Source organism: Zonotrichia leucophrys, chromosome Z, assembly GCF_028769735.1.
Source record: "Zonotrichia leucophrys gambelii isolate GWCS_2022_RI chromosome Z, RI_Zleu_2.0, whole genome shotgun sequence".
In the NCBI taxonomy this organism is placed as follows: Eukaryota; Metazoa; Chordata; class Aves; order Passeriformes; family Passerellidae; genus Zonotrichia; species Zonotrichia leucophrys.
Window position 1 is genome coordinate 44,440,695 of NC_088200.1, and position 18,163 is coordinate 44,458,857.

Sequence of the window (18,163 nt, forward strand, 5' to 3'; positions counted from 1 at the left end):
AGATAGGTTATTTTGTGTGTGTGTCCATATTATTTATGTATCAGCATAGGAGATATTTAGATATAGACACCATACCCCAGTAATCTGAAGTTCCTCTTTAGGCGATGAAGTGGTACGTCAGAGAAAATGACTAGCTCTTGTTACCATCTGACCAGAGCAGAATACCTGAAAATGGTGCATCCACTGTATATATGTGTGCTGCAAACATAAACAAAAGGGCAGATGTGGATACTAGTAGAAAAGGTATCATCAAGCTTTTTGTAGCAATCTTAAGCTTGAGCATTCAAATTGAGGGATGAAAGTGCCTTCTGAAGTGATAATTAATATTTATGTTTTATATCCAAGTAGAAAATCATAGTAGTTTAATGAGACAAGCAGTACTATTTTTACATATATAGTGTAATCAGCTGTGAACATTTAAAAATCTTTAGGAGGGCCATTATGATGCTGAGAAGCTGAATTAAAAGCATGATTTAAAAAAATATACCAGACTGAGTTTGCATTGTTCTTGATTTGAAACTTTGTGTTTTGACAATTCCAAACCTTTCAAGAAATTCAGGGGCTAAATGTTTAGTTTAAAACTCCATTAAGTAGAAATTTTCAAGTAAATTGTTTGCCTCCATGTTCTGAAGCTTTTATGAAAATAATAAATGAAATTGCAGGATTTCAAAATATAAAAATCACAGACATTTCATAATCAAAGTGAATTCCTCCACAGACTAAGTGTAATATGTGGTCTTTTCTTCCCAGTGTTGGCATTGGGATAATGACCTTCCCAACAAGTGACATCAGCCACTCATTTTAAGTCTCTCTGAAGATCTTGCACCCCCTTGGTCACCTCCCTCTGGACACACTCCTTGAGCTGAGCTCCCAGAGCTGTGCACAGAACTTGAGGTGAGGCTTCACCAGCACAAAGAGGGACAATCACTTCTCTTGCCCAGCTGGTGATGCTGTGCCTGAGGCACCCCAGAACACTCCAGTTGCCTTCCTGGCTGGCAGGACACTGCTGGCTCATATTCAACTTGCCATCAATCCAAACTCCCTCTTGTTTTTCCATGAGGCTGCTTTCCAGGCTCTTGTCCCCCAGCTTGTACATACAACCTGGATTACCCCATCACAGGTAGAAAATCCATCACTTGCTCTTGTTCAGCTTCATGTAGCTGATGATTGCCCACCTCTCTAGTTTTATCTATATCTCTCTGTAAGGCCTCTCCACCTCTGAGGAAGTTCACAGCTTTTCCTCCTTTGGTAACATCAGCAAAGTACTTAACAGACTTTTGATTTCTGTGTCCAGGTAATTTCAAATAAAAACATCAAAGAGCACTGGCCCTAAAACCGAGCCCCATGAAGCCTACTGGTAACTGTCTGCTAGCCTGATGTGATGTGATTTAGTACCCATCTAGCCATCAGTCAATTTCTCACCCAGCATGTTATAGACTTTCCTAGCTGTGTGCTGGACATTTTGTCCAGCAGGCTACTCTGAGAGATGGTATTTCAATCATGCATAATGAATCTTTCATTAAGTGCTGTACATTGCATCCTCTCCATAATATAACATGTTTTAACTATTTGTATTCACAACAGAGCGTGAAACTTCTTTATTCAGTACTTAAGACTGTCAAATAAAGTTTTCCTGAGTTGTCTATAAAATTTGCATTGAATCTCACTTCTTCTAGTTCTACTGTGTGAATTGTTTTCCTATGTCTAACACTGCAGAGATGACTCACCTGTGCTAATCTTGACCCCTATAAAGTAGTTTTATAAAAAGAAAAGTATTTCAGTTCTTTTCTGTGCTGAGAGACAGACAGCTGCTGATGCTCTGTCTGTCGGGTTTTGTTCAGTGACAGAGGGAAAGGGAGGCTCTAGCGAATGAAGGGTCACTGTACCAGTATGGAAATATTAGCATGTGGCACTGATAAATAACTGTGATTGCTGTATTAAAAACATTCTAAACACAAATGCTGAGATTAAAAAATGCATTTTTTTTTCAGTTGTTTTGAGGGGGGAAAAATGCTGATGCATTTCCAAATAGGGTTGCAGTTTTTATAGGAACTTCTGACACACCACAATAATCCCCTTAGTGTTACATTCACGCAAGTAACTTTAGGAAACAGTAGTTAACAATTAGTTAAGAAATGAGTAATGTGTGGTAATAGACAAATAGTTTTGACTGTATAGTCCAAACTATTTAGATAACAATTAGTCTTTCAATAAGAGTCTTCTTTTGTGTGATAAGAGTGCCGTGCCTTTGTGATGTGATGATAGCTAAAGTTCTGACACATACCAGCCTTTGAGACAGTCAGTGATGCTCATTATCAAAATGCCACAGCACAGCTAAGCCACAGTGACTGTTGTACATTTTACTCTGCAACAGGCCCAATCCAACTTAATTTGGTAAATTAATGTAAACTTCCTTTGAGTCCTCTGCAGAATCAAGCACTGTCAAAGGGATTGTTCAAGGCTCCACTATGCAGAGGAAAATTCTTCAGAGGAAATCTGAAGAAAGCAGATAGATCTGGATGGGAGATTCAAAATAACTGTGTTTTGTAGGAATGGCATATCTAATTAAGACATAAATGGAAATATTTTGCAGGGAATTTTGAATGTTCAACAACATAAAAGAGTAATGACTTTGTAATTGAACTATATATAGAAAATTCCATTTGACATTTTAGTCATATTCAAAATACCTAATTCTCAGTGTGCATTCTTGAGATTTAGGTACTTGCTATGCCAAGTAAAGGAATTATCAGCGAAGTAAAAGTGAAATGAGCTCTGATTTATTGCAGTCCAAAGGTAGAGGAACACTAGAAAAGGTTACCACATTTGTCACAGCAGTTTTCAAAGAGACAGTAAAGTAATGTACATTGATTTGTTGGCTTTATGGACAAGACTATGAACATATGAGCTTTTTATTTTGAGCTTTGGCAATTGAGAAATCACCGCAAAAGATATTCAGCAGAAAAGCCAATACTGGCCTTAAACTTGCACCATTATGCTAATGATTCCTGTCTGTGATACATTTCAAGAACACGTTTCTTCTAGGATTCCCCAGAACATTGCTGATCTGAAAACTGAGTCTTCCATTGTTTTTTGTTTTCTGCTTCCTTGTGCAGACATCAATGACGTTGAAACACTGATGCCTGTTCTGGCACTCCCATCAAATCCGTGGTTTTCAGAATAGAATGTGCTATGTATTGGAGTCCCAGAGCATGTTGCTCCCCTGTGACCTCTCCTTCAAAGAAGCTTTGCTTACTTTCAGCTCTTGCTTTTGTTTATTTCAGCCTAAGGAAAAGTTCTCTGTGAAGAAGTTTGTCTTTAGTCTACTTTTTCCCTCCTTCCAGCTGAACACTATTTATTTTACATTACTTTTCCATTCAGATACATTTAGAATGTCCACTAAAAGAGGGACACTCAAGGAACTGCTGTCTTGTTTTTCTCTGTTCCATCTTTCCTTTGAACTCCCTTGACACTAGTCATGAGGACGCGGTGAAAAAGTACTGATTAGCAGGAAACATCATGAACTAAGAGAAGAAAAGTCAAACTTTTTGAGAAGTCTACCTAGACATAATAATATTGTAGCAAACTGGAGCTGACTACAAGTGTGGCTAGTGCTTTGAACAGCTGTGTGAATTGGGGCTCCCTGAGGGAAACAGTGACATGGTCAGTGTAAGTGAGTTGTTCAATATTATTTTCCATTCAAACTTCACACTCTTGCAAAGGCATAGAAAGTTAAAAACACTTTGCTGTTCAGACATGGAATTTTCAGGATACAGAGAAAACATCTACAGAGCCTTATCTTTGCTATCTCTTGATCTGCTTGGAAGCAGAAGCATTTGGGAATTTGCAGTTATCTGGTTCCAGCAAGATGTCACTAAAGTGAAAGGAGTTCTTTGCATTACTTTGCCTCTCTTTGCCTTTCTGGCTATAAATGGATGAACATTCAAGACTACCTTTTGAAATGAAAATATCACTTTTTCAGTGTTAAGTGGTCAGTTAATATGCATCTAAACAGAAAGTCTTATTACAGTCTCAGCCAGAAACCTTGGCTCTGACTCCTGCTTAAATGGTGATTACTGTTGTGGCTGACTGTTGGGTGACTAAATGAGGAACATCCTTCACTAAAGGTGCAAGATGGTTTAGGTTAATCTTGGATCTGTAGGCTCCCTGTCTGGGTTTATTGTCAGTTTGCATGATGCAGAGATAGAGGATAGGAAGGAGCCATTGTTATTGGATCAGAGTTGATTCATTCTGTTCATCCCTTCAAAAAAAATTTGTACTCTTTGTGGCTCTGGCTCAAGCCAGGATACTGACAACAGAAAAAAATTTGCCATTGTGTTTCTAAGAGGCACAAGTCATTCAATTCCTGATGAGCTGTTCTTAAAACATATTTCTGCTGTAAAGAGTTTGTCAGCATCCTCATCTCCAGACAGTCAGATATGCTGTTCAGGCTGTGTCAGTAGCCTAATTAACATATTTTCTCCTGCTAGGAGTTACAGCAACCATTCTGAAATATTTTAAACTCATTTCTCGAAGACCCACATTGGTCCATCTTTAGAGTGTTGAGCAGCACATCAGCATTGCTAGGAAAGTTTTAAAGATGACACCTCTGGTGCCTGCAATGTCTGTGCCTGTATAAGATTTATTTCCTGTGTCTTGCACTGCAGTTTTGCCCGTGTTTGGTGTGAGGTGAGGCAGCAGGGAGCAGGGGCTGATTGATGGGGAGTGGCACTGCATTGCCTGGCAGCTGGGAGCTGCTTAGTGACTTCAGCACAGCATCGGTTCAGGCCCCCACTTAACAAATTTCAGTTACCATCAGTTACGAGCACTGAGGGAGAAGGGGGGCACAGGAGACACACTTCACCCTGTGCCTGGCCTTTTCCAGTTCATTTAAGAGTATTACAGTGGTTATATAATGCAGTGTCCCGGGAGGCATGGGCAGCAGATAGCGTACAGGAGGTTTCCTGACCAGAGAAATTCTGGCTTATGAGCTGTTATTGGGCAGCCTTGTCCCCTACCCTCCTGAACTGATTTATTGTCAGATCACAAAGCAGTACAAGCTACTTTTATTCTCTCGATTTTTCTGATAGGATGTTAAGATTGTATTTAGTCACAGGGTATGATAAGCTCTTTATGGCTTATCTGTAGGTTATGTAATGCTCCACAAACACAGGCTGCCGTCTCAGTTGGTCCTGGGCTGGCTGTGCAGGGCTTATGCTATAGCACTATTGCCATGGCCCATATTTATCCATTTGTTTAGAAACAGCTCGTCCATTTCCATGGTCTTTATAAAAGGCGCTAAGGACAACTCTTAAGAAGCCAAGGCATCTGGAATAAGTCCTTTTTTCCTTTTTTATTTTTTAAGCTATAATGTTACATACATGTAATGTGAAAAGTGAAAATGAAATAGTTGTTATCAGTGTTTTGCCATTCCTAAACTTTCATGTACCTTGGTGAGACCCATTTAAAAATATTTAAGATCATCTTTCTTACCAAAAGCTGATACAGTATTCAGTAATAAAAACCTCGAGCAGCTGAATTCTCGGAAAGCTGAACTTAAAGATTATTATTGAAATTTAACCCTGACAGAATTTTTAAGCTGTTTTCTTTGTGCTTTATAAGCACTGCTCTTTGACAGTTAAAAAATCTGTTTAATAAATGTGAACTCAAACCAGATATTGTTGTAGGTATTTATAAACTTTGTATTCCTTCTGCAGTTTATATATCTTATTTTCTTTGTAAAGCACTAGTTTTTAAGGCAACTTTAGTATTTCCTTAAGGTACTCAAAGGCTGCTTAGAAGACTTTTGCTCCTTATTAAAAGAAAGAAAATAATAGGTACGGAAAAAGAACAACAGGTATGGAATGATAGTATACTGTTTGGATATTGTTTAAGACATTTTTCCTGAAAGAAGCTTGTATATGGAAATGTTTTTCAATATGTGTTTTTCTCCAAGTTGATACAAACTGCCTTATGATTGTATACCTTTTGTAATATCACTGTTTCTGAAATACGTTTCTTGCAAACACAGCATCTTATGGCCTAGCAGTACTATAATGATAATCAGGAAGAGGCTGTGGGTGTTGTGGACGTTGTCTGCCTGGACTTCAGCAATGTCTTTGACATTGTCTCCCACAGCACTGTCCTGGAAAATGACAAGTTCATTTTGTTAAGATGACCAGGCTGGATAGCCAGACATAGAGGGTGCTGGTGAATTCAGTTTGCATTCATTTGGCATCCAGGCGCTGGCAGCATTTCCTAGGGATCAGTGTTGGGCCCAGTCCTGATTAATATCTCCCTTGGTGATCTGGATGAGTAGAGCGAGTGTGTCCTCAATAAATTCACAGATGACACCAAGCGGGCAGTAGTGTTGATCTGCTGTAGGGCTGGAAAGCTCTGTGAGGGGACCTGTTTAGGTTGGAGACCAGCGCCAAGGCATTCAACAAGGCCAAGTGCTGAGATCTGCTCTTGGGCTACAACAACTCCAGGCTGGGGCAGAGTGACAGGAAAGTGGTCCAGCAGAAAAGGATCTGGGGGTTCTGGTGACAGCAGCTGAACATGAGCCAGCAGTGCCCAGAGGGCCAAGAAGGCCAATGGCATCCTGGCCTGTACCACCAAGTGTGGCCAGCAGGAGCAGATAAGGGATTATCCCCCTGTCCTTGGCACTGGTGAGGCCACACCTCCAATCTTGTGTTCAATTTTGGGCCTCTGAGTTCAGGAAGGAGACACTGAGATACAGGAGTGTATCCAGAGAAGGGAAATGGAGCTGGTTTGGAGCACAGGTCCTGTGAGTAATGGCTGAGGGAGCTGGAATTGTTTAGCCTGGAGAAAAGTAGACTGAGGGGCGACTTGTCTCTCTAACTACTGCCTGGGTGGGGGTCAGCCTCTTTTTCCAGGCAACTAGTGACAGGAGGAAAGAATGTAGTTCTAAGGTACACGAGGGGAAGTTTAGGTAGGGCAGCAGGAAGAAATTCTTCGCAGAAAGGGTGATCAGACATTGAATGGGCTGCCCAGGGAGATGATGGAGTGTGTAAGGAAAGACTGAATGTGACATTCAGTGCCATGATCTAGTTGACATAGTGGTGTTCAGTTAGAGGTTGGACAATCAGGTTTTTTCCATCCTAATTGGTCCTGTGATAATACAAGTATCAACCTTAACAATGTCCTTTTGAATCTGGTGGCTCTTGCCATTCACTTGAGTAATTTCTCCTGTTCCTAATCTAGTAGAAAATGATGCTTCAGCCACCGATCACAATACCAATGTGACTACTGTGAAAGATCAAAAAATTTGAGAATCCACTACTGCAATGGAGCCAATTAACCAATAGTCTACAAATTACCTGTGTGCACCAAACATTTATTTCTCCCAGGATTATTTCCATTGCAGCCATGAGCAATGATAGAGCAGTGGCCCTTCTTGCAGCTACTTATAGATGGTGAATAGTGTTTCAAAAGCTTTCAGATCTTGTAGAAGTTCTTTTCATCAGGTTTTGACAGATGAAATTTTGATAGCTGTAATGCTAGTATGCATTGGGAAAGTACAATATTTAAATAGAAGTTAATTGCTTACCTTTGAAGGCTTACCTGTGAGCTTTCTGTGATGTGATTTAAGTGCTTATTTATGTTATGAATATACCACTTTCTGTTTGAAAGAGAATGTTCCTGTGTTGAAAAGCTTCTATTATACAGATGCTATTAAAATCATAGTTTCCAGAGAAGTGCTACTAGAATTTAAACATGAAAAGTAAGAATTTGTGATAAAAATTATTATCATTCTGTAATTTAGATGATTCTCAGATTCAGACCCAGAAACTAATTTATAGAGGAAAGACTATTTGTTTCCATTTCTGAATACATGAATACATCAAAACTTTGCAAACTGCAACTGCACTAAAGTGACATTCTAACTTTTCATGGACTCTGTACTCTGATTCTTAGGGTACTGGCTTATTAATTGATGCTTTGAATACAAGTTATCAGTTTGCAAGCATGGGGATATAAGATTTACGAATAAGATATTCCAAAAGTAGCTATCATGACAAGATAAAAGATGAGTAAGCACTGAAGATGTGAAAAGTTAAAGAAGAAGCTCAAGATGTCACAAAAATGTTCTGTCCATATAAGAAAAGGTGCCATTAAGTAGGCTTTGATCAAGTTACAGGAGCCAAATTTTTGTGTGGAACTATTGCTTTAGCCATGCAATAGTTTTATCAGTCACTCCAGCATTTGTAAATAATTTCTACAGATAAATTAGACTGCAATAGAGAAGTTGGATAGTCTTGCAACAGTATTGCCACTTTTTCTTTCTTTCCTTTGACTTTTCCATGTCAAAATATTCTGTGACAGGATGTAGACTATGCACTAAAGTGGACTCTCAATAAATTTAAATGTCCAGTGAAGATAGACATGTGGAAAATATTTGGAACCAAGTATGAGTAATCAATGAACAAATTTTTACCATAAGCTGTTTCAGCAGAATATGGTATCTTGCTTACTGTATTCAGATGCTGAAAGAAAAATCTCACTAAAATCAGAAATGAGAAGATTTTAATAAAAAGCTGGTGGACTCATAGCAAACTCTAGGACTTGTACTTTGAATAAAGATTTTTTTTTCAAATATCCCACTTAAAATATGGCAGTGAATCTTCTGCTGTTTTTGTGTAAGCCAGTGTCTTACCACTTGAGATTTCTCATAGGAAAGGATGAGATATGCATTAAAATTGAGAGAGCTAGAAAATTGAGGTACATAGATTTGGAAGCATGTATTTTACTTGATAGAATACATGATGATTACAGAGCTTGGGATGTGTCTCGAGTAAACCCATTTCCTGCCAGAACACATTTTTGATCTAAATAAGAAAAAAAATTACACCATTGTCTATAACAATTGTTCCTTCACAAAGTGTATTCCCCGTGTATAAAAATTTTAGATGGCAAATATCAATCAGTTACAGAGTAAAATGTAGACAAGGTGTGCTCTACAAAAGTTGAGAATGTAAAATTTCTATGCTTTTAATCTCCTCAAGAGAGATTAAAATGGATGTTAAGAATAGTAATTATTTTTGATAAGGAATTATTTAGAAATAATGTCTTTTTTCCACTGGAAAACAGTAGGCTTTTAGAAATATTTCCTTAATGTTCTAAACATTCCTCAAGTTGGACATAGCAACGGGGTTCAGTAATGGCAGCAGTTGTGGCTTTCACCAGCCTTACAGTGGTTATCTTTTTGCGTGTATGGGTAATCCGCAACCTAAATTGAACCCAGCTGTCTTAGCTGGTTATTTAACTGCTGCAGCTTCTGGAATAAGCATGTGTTCAGCAAAGGCTTCCTGGGGATTATCCATGGCTGTGAAAGGAAATTGCAAAACTCTGATATGTGCCTCACAGTACTGGAAAAAGTAATTTTTGATTACTGATTTGGGCCAAATAGGTGAATTTGATTCAACTGCCTTCTGATTTTGATGTGTAATGATTTTGCCACTCATCTTGAAAGCTTTTCTTTATGTGCCCTCTTCATAGGTACTTAATTTTTTTTTTTTTTTAGAGATTAAACTCTTAAAAATTGTGCTTATTTAAAAAATATAAAAGAAAAAAAAAGAAGATGAAAAAAGAGAGGAAAAACTTTGAAATCTCTGCAACTAGCCAAAAGCAAAATTCCCGGAAAACTAATGTCTTAAAGATGACATTTCCTTCCCTCTCTGTGTCAACTGGTATCAAAATGCAACATTGTCTCCAAATAATTTCTGTGATTCTTTTTTAAACTAAAACATAGATTTTGGGGAGTTCCAGAAAGTCCGTGTTTTAGAATAATTTTGCATGCTTTCTAGACTCAAAAATGTATAAACTTCTTTTGTTTTTAATTTTGAGTCTGTGGAACCTGCCATATGTATGAATAATGTTCCTCTAACCATCTCATATCTCACCTGCAGAATATGCAGTTTAAAAGAACATTCCTTTAGAATGGCTTCTGTAGTCTTCCTAAATTCCTGTCTGTTAATATCTTGAAAGGATTTTTCCTATGGTTGGTCTTCATTTTAGATTTCTCAATGGAGCTTCATTTTGAAATTATGTTTTATAGCAGGAACTGTATGGATTGCGTGTCAGTCCCTTATCAGTTCGTGATGATTTCTAGTTGTTGGCAAAGTCTGACTCTTCCACTCTGTTAAAGTTTTAACCTGCATATAAATCAGGACCACAGGAGGATGTTTTCCCTTCTTATTTTCTTGGATTCTAATTTCTGTTTTTCTTAATTAAAACCATAGCCAGAGGAGAAGTTAGAAGATCATGACCCATACAGGTTTTCTACTTTATGGTAGTAGAGTTTTTGTCCTTTACTTGGTGGAATACATGGTGGTTATAGAGCTTGGGATGTGTCTCTTTTATAGACACAAACAACTTTCTTTAAGAAATATTGGTTGTTTTGGGGTTCCCCCCCCCCCCCAGCATTTGAATAGAGGTTGTATTTTGGACTTTTGGGCTGGTGGGAGTGCAGAATTCTGTTTTTCTCACTTAGTGGAGAGTGAGTGCTCTTCTCTGGAAATTAATTCACAGACCATCTTCAGTCAAGCTCGTAGATGGGATTAAACAAGCAGAGTTGACATGCTTGTGGTAGAACTCCATTTCTGCTTAAGTTTTTTATTTTTCCTAAAAATAAAACTACTAGGTAATCTTCACTTTGACAGGAACTGTCAGCTTCTTAAGTAGAATTTTAACTTCCTATATTAAATATAAAAAATTATGATCAGAAAATTTCAGGGAATTTAACTCCAGGAGGTATATTTCAGACGTGTTTTTTCCTCCATAGGCTAAGTTCTCTTGTGGGACTAAGCTGTGTGAAAATGGGTATGGTCTGGTATGCTGTGATTACTGTGCTCAAAGGGCCTTCCAGAGAAGGTGGGGCTGTATGAGGCTCTTAGATTTTATTTCTTGAGGACACCATAATACCTTTTTCAAGATTTCTACCTAGAAAAGTGTAAAGATATGACTATATTTGATTTGATGCTAATAAGAAAATTTTAAGGTAATTATCAGACAGGAAAAGTAGCTTCATTCCTCAGTCTACTAGGAAGTCTCAAGACAAGGAAAGATGAAGATGATACTTTGAAAATTATGTAGATGTCACTTCTTAATTAAGTCCTTTGAATTAAAGAACTAATAAATTTTTTTCTTTTTGCAGAGTAATGCCTTTTATCAATCTTTATACAGGAAGCAGATAAATTTGTTTCAGTAAAACCTTGCCAGTTAGTAACTGAGAAAAACTGTGGACATTTTATTTAGCCAAGAGCACGCAGCTCTGAGTTTAAATCACCTGATAATGTGGTGGAAACACCACTTTTGTGACATAGTATTTTACTGTATTTTCTTTTTCTTGCTGCTGATTTGTTTCTCAATATATGCAGGCAAGTAATGACTGTGTCATGTCTGCTTTCCTAAAACATAATAGCTGCTAAAATAGTGTGTAATGTAGATGTCGTTCAATGTCTGCCATCCTGTAATTTCTGCATTTATCTTCTGCACACTAACAGAAACAGAGACATAAAAAGAGACTAGCCCATTTTTTTCTTTTACACAGTGGCTTTGGATTTACCTGCAAGAGTCAAAAAGTCAGTGTGTAAATCTCTCACCTTTGCATTCCCATACTCAGGTCAAGTGTATTCCAGTGCTTGGAAGCATGTTTGATTGTTGGAACCTGGGTATTTTGAGGGGATGTAGTCTTATTTTGAGTACAGAATTATTTAAATTGCCCAGATGAAGTGATTTGAAATCTGCCATGAGATACATCTATCTGTTGCTTTATTCAGACACAGGTAACAAAGAACCTCAGCTAATGGGAAAAATTTCTTCCCAGCACTTAATATCTGAATCTATTATTAACATGCTCCTGACTTTAATATCCAAGAGCAAACCAAATCATCCACCTTTTGCCCCACTTTCCCACTTGTAAAAATAGTGTGATGACGATTGTTCATCTTGAAATCCTTTTTGCATTACTACTTGGATGTCATCCACTGTACCTCTAAAATTAGTCTTTTACCACTTTCCGCAAAGAAAAATATATACAGAAGCAATACTAAGGAAATTCCTCACTATGTAACACAATGCAATGATACTGTGCAAACTTTAGGGAATACAGCAAGGTTTATCTGCTAGATAAGTAATTTTAACTGCTTATACAACTAAGCCTGAGCCTCTTTGTATTTCTCGAGAACTACAGAAAAACCTTTTGTGCTTTTTATCATTAATTTTTAATTTTGTAGGGGTTTTGTTGTTGTTGCTTGGTTTGTTGTTTGTTTTGGTTTTGGGTTTGTTTTCTTGTTTGTCTATTTTTTAAAGGGTCATTGGAGACGCAGTTATTTCATTGGGCTTTTTATTCAGACAGAAATCATAATTGGAAAGCAAGGAAAAAATAGACATTTTTACTGCAGTGTTGTGAAGTTTACAGATGCAAAACATCCTCATATCATCTGGTATAGTCTTTTCTAGGCTTCTTTGAGATCCACACTTTCTACCATTTAGAGATTTTGGTAGATGTTTATTTTGAGTTAAGAAAAAGGAGGAAAAAGTCTGAAACATTAAGCGTATTCCAGAACAGATCTCTGCACTCTACAATAAGAAACTTTTTGCCATAGCTACTCTGTTAGGAGAGAACATGACTTAACCATACTTGTAAGTTATATCAGAGGATCCATCACTTGTTATGAAGTAGTTAACTTTTTGGACTCAAATAAGGTATGGTTTTGAGATATTTAGAGTTTTATCCAGCAAAATAAAAATGTGCTATGGAGAAAGTGATGTGGAGGTTATTGCTTGGCTGATGGCAGTATTTCAACAAATAAAAAAATAAACTGAATAAAATGTTGTAAATCACAGTAAATCATTGTCTCACTACAAACTAGCATGTTTTGTCTCACTAAAAGCTTTCAAGTTTTTTTGTTTGCTGGTATATTAAGCAGACAGCTGCTAGCTGGGATGCATATAGGTCTGTAGTTATGCTTATAACGAGTCACTCTGATAATGCTTACCTTTGGGTTACTTAAAATAAATTATCACACCTATTCATTCCTGTATCTGACACTCATCTGCTTATTATACCATTTCTTCAGTCTGAATTTCTCACTAGAAGATACATCGTAATGGCCTCATAGCAGTGAAGCTTCTTATATTGTTATATATTCCATTTCAAGGCTTAAATGCTTATTATTCTTGGTCCATCTAAGTTTTCTCTTTCTCATCTAAATTCTTTTACCATATGAGATGGTAAAGATTCTGCTTTCAAACTGCTAATAGAGCAAACTGTCCACTTAAGCATAAACTAAAAATTTAGGATTTCATAGGAATTTGATAAAACACAATGTTTTATAATACAAATTCAATGAGACCTGAAGTAATAGATACTCTGGGTGTTTTGGTATTGAGGAATAAGAATAGAAAAAAATCCTGTCTCAGTCACTAGGCTGGCTCCCCTTTGATTTTTCCTCATCTGTTTGGATGAGTTTGCACTGGTCTTGGACAATCGACCATCACTTCTTTTGGGTGAAATCATGTCACTTTTGCTTCCTCCAGTTGGAAGATGAGTCAGCCACAGTTGCCTGACAGCTGATGTTTGGGTACTTCTTAGAGTAAGGTCAGTCTTGTTTTCTTTGACTGAAGAGCTTGTGCTCAGGCATTGATGGGCACAAAGATCAGTAATGAAAAGAGCCATCTGTTATTTTTCATTTGGGGCACATCAGGGATCAGGCACATCAGATCATTAACTTATAAGCCAGTTTTATTCCTGCACAGGTTTACCCTTCTCTGAGGGTATGGAAGGATCTTGAAATTCTCTACATAATAGGACTTGGCTAGGTTTTGTGAAGGTGCTGCATGTCAGTATTAGGAGATGCTTACAGTGCAGTTGGAGTTTGAGTTTGTAAGGTAGCTAAAATTGTCTTTTATTGTTTGGATTTTTTTGACATCCTAAATGCAGTGATTTTTCTCACTAAAAAATGTCAGACTTATTTTGATAAATTCAGACAGATTCTCTTCTGCAGTACATACGGACATACAGTAATGTTACGTGTTTTGAAGCCATTTGCCTTTGTGGCTGTATCTGAAAGCAGATGTAGCTGAAAGATGTCTCTAAAATTTTAAAATTTAAATCCTGAAAATCTCTATTCTGCCTTCTCCCAGGCCAGAATGCCTGCAAAATTTACCAGCTTTTAAAACCTTGTCCCACCTACTCTTTAATTTATTGACAACAGTCTGTCAGTGACTTTGGTTCTGTTTTTACAACAAACCAACTGAATTCTAAGCTTTAGGCCATTTATTAGCTGTGCACTTTGCTTATAATTCAGAAGAACAGGGTTTAAAAAACTTGACTCTTACCTGACTGAATTAGTCAATGCTTCATGCCTTCCATGCAGTAAGAAGATTTGGTCTCATACTCACCTTGGGAATGTCATCTTCCTTTTTGTGGTGGATTCCTTGTACCAGTTCTTTTACCAGGGCCTGAAACACGCATTCAGAAAATGGGAGAATTCCTCTTAAGACTAGTAATGTTCATTGTCTGTGCCTCCTGTTTTTATTAGCAGTCTTTCAGTCACCAGAGTGGGAACATTATACCTTATTTCTGAACCAGATCTTACAAACAAAGTGATCTTTTGAGTAACTGGAAACATGGCTGTGACATGTGATCTTCTCCTACCTGGTTTCTCCATATCGGATTTGGAAGATTTGTCAAGGGACTGAGAGTAGGGCAGGAAGTCAATATTTGTAAAATCTCTGGTTTAAGTTATTTTGCTGCCATATAAATTTTGTTAAACCAAATTTTAATTTAATACTAACCAAGACTCTGCTAAGGGTCTTAAGGGTGAGTGTTATAATTAAAAACCTAACATAAACCATAACTGTGCGCAGTTAATGAAAACTTTTTTTCTGTACTCCCTTCCCTTAAACATTCTCTGGGAGTTTGGAAAGCTGCAAATGGAATAGAGCCCTATGGTGGTAGGCAGAAGATAACACGCGGGAAGAGCAAACAAAAAAATGTAGTTTGAAAATTGAACTCATTCTGGTGCATGTGGGTGTTAGTGGAGCTTCAAGTGATCTCCAGATGAGTGAATCAGTACATTTTCCTCTTCAGCAAAACATTATAAACAATTTATTTCACAGGACACTAGGGCCTATTGATGTCTGTAGAGGTAAAGCAAGCAGATTTTAGTAGTAGGTACTGTAAGAAAAGGAGGATTGGAGTGTGGGGGAAGGAAGTGTAATGTTTTGGCTTCCTCACAACAATATTTAAGTGCTGACTGTGTCCTAGGCCAGCTGGCTACAGTTAAACCTGTGCATTTAGAGCAATAAGGTCAAACATGTTCTGGAGACATCTGCTGCTGTGTATGAGCAGGACAGGGGGACAAGGAGGGAAGTCAGTTTACAGAATATGCATTAGTGTGTCCAGGTCCTGTGACGCCAAAGGTACCCTGTCTGTCAAACAGTCAAACAAAGAATATATATATAATCTCCTATGCTCTTTTATCATGCTCGTATAACAACGCCTCAGAAGTAGAACTCAACTGCTTTTCCTCTTTTTCTCAAAGTGCTGCACGACTTTGCAAAGTTCTAGAAATCACATGCAATCACTTTTGTACAGGCTGTTTTTAAAAAATGAGGAGAAACTTGGAGAAAATGGATCAAAGGAGGCTGGGAGATTTAATTAAACCAATTCTCTTTCATAGAGCAATAGCACTTTTCTCTTATAGTGCCTCCTGGTACAGTGTCTGAAAGATTTTTATCTCTTTTCAAAGATAAGGAAACTGAGGCAATGGTGTAGGCTATTTATTTGGCTCTCCTGTGCAAATATCATTTTATGGGATATGTATTTTAAATGAATAAAATAAAAAGCTATTTTTTTAATGCTTTTAGTGGGAAAATGGGTCATGCAGAGCTCTCTCAGGATTTTGGACACAGCCTTACTGAGATTAATTTATGTGTGTGTAGAAAACCCTAATAAACATGGTTTGCTTAGCAAAGGTATATCATTGCTGCTGATGTGCAGGCAGAGAAAATGCTTGTTATGTAGTTATTGCTTTTAGAGTTTCATCTGTAGAATTAAAAAGCAGAATAGGTTAATGACAAAAAGATTACTAGCATGCTAGTTTTACCCTCCTGGACTTGTAAAGACCTTAAAAGGGAAATTGATGTTGCTAATAATGTTTCAACTGTCAGTTTAAAGAGATTGCATATGGAGAAGGAAAGAAAAGGGAAGTACTGTTACTAATTCCTGGTTTTGTTAAAAAAATTTCTGTTCTGATACTGTTGTCATGATCACATTGACAACCTGCACATTTATCACTGTTTCAGTTAAGCTGCATAAACTTAGCACCAGACAGAATCACTTTTACAGAAGTTTTATTTAAAGACTACCATGGGCCTCATAAAATCTGTTTTCAGAGGAATGAGATAGACATAAGAATGTAAGTGGAGGTGTGATTATCTCTCAGCTACTTACATCTGTATTAGTCAAGATCCCTGGTAAAATGTCCAAACGCATTTGTTCCTTTCCAAATAAACAGACGTTGCGTGTAAGTGAACAGCTTGTGTTAAAAATGTCAAGGTGCTATTTAAATTCTGTAATAGTTTTTATGTTTATTTAGTTTAATCACCCAGTGAATATAATTCTAAGAAATATCTTCCAAGAAGGAAACTGCACTTTGTGAAACTTCGTGTCCCTGACAGAACCAGAGCAATGAATGGCTCTTGACACCCAGTTATCTCCCTACCTGCTTAAAAAAAATAGAATTTGCAAGTACCTAACCTTACATTTGATTATTTGTATATCATCCATAACAAACAGAAGCAATAAAATATGTCCAACTTGGATGATTCTTTCTAATGTTTATGACTTCTGAACCTGGCTCCTACCTTAAAACTTTCTAAAAATAACCATTCAAAAAATGAAAGAAAGACCACTCTCTTGTCTCTGTTTTTTTTTTAATTATCATGAGCTGGATCAATGAATTTGAAATGAAGTAATAGGTGGCACTGAAAACTCATTAAGAAATCAGTCTCTTTGAAATTGAACGTGAGTAATGTCCACCCCCCCTTACAGATTGTGCTACTTGAGCATGGCAGAGACAGACTGTGATCATAGGAATTGCCTTATGATGAAGACATAGCACTGTGTAACTGAAGACTATGTCTCTGTTTCTGCAGATCACTGGAGAGTATTAACACCTGTTATCAGAAACTAAATTTTTACCTTTTTTTTTAAAGAGACCAAATATTCCAAAACAAGTCAATTGAGTAATTTTATCACATGGAATATCAAGGAGAGCATGGTGTGCAAATAATGTTATGCAGTCAGGGAGTCTTGATAAGTATTCAGTTTCTTTTGGATCTGTCTTTAGCAGAAAGATTTCATCTGTTCCCTTTCAAGGAAAAATTAAAATACCTATCTTCTGAAAAAAATTGAAGACTGAGAAAGTGGTGCTTTTTCACATCTTGCTGTTGTACATTGCGTCCTTAGAGTGTTTGTTTTTCCCTTGTTGCACTGTATTTTGAGTGTGTTACTCCAGAATAAAAGGAAATTTATGGGAAATGTGAAAAGCATCTTCTGTCTCATCTTTTAAATGCAAGTGAGTAGGTATCGAAAGAATATCTGCTGTTGTGGTTTTGTATTATTATCTTAAATGAATTACATTTGTTCTTCAAGCACTGGCTTCCATTTTGACTGGCTACTATGATGAGTGACATATTTCCATATGGACCCATTAAGAAATAATCATGAAACAGGTATTTTATCTTTCATCCTTCAGAGAGGAGGTGATGACATCAGATCTCCTTTGAGCAAGACGTCTTTGGGAGCTATATCACACCAGTGTAAGTACAAGGTCCTTTGAGAGATGTAAAGCACAGTGCCCTACACTTGCAGACTGCAGATGGCTTACCTAGATGGCCAGGACACCTTTCAATATGTATTTCAAATTGCTGTCTGGCTGAAAACTCAGCTAAGTAGCAGTCAGCATCCTTGAAGCTGACTCTGGGTTTAGATGAGAAGGACAGCAGTTTGCCTGGGCTGTACGTTCGCTAGCATTCTGCTCCTGTCTGTGAATTCCAGCTGCTGCACCACTTTGCTTTGTGGAAGGATTTTTTCTTTAATGAGGAAGGGGACCATGGCCAAAATTATCTC

The 18,163-nt window shown here is 37.4% G+C and overlaps 1 protein-coding gene across 2 annotated transcripts in view; it reads left to right on the top strand.

Moving 5' to 3' along the window:
• The window catches only part of SH3GL2 (SH3 domain containing GRB2 like 2, endophilin A1), an 86,402-nt gene that overhangs the window by 15,210 nt on the left and 53,029 nt on the right, over nucleotides 1-18,163 (top strand). The gene's annotated exons all lie outside the window — the stretch shown is intronic.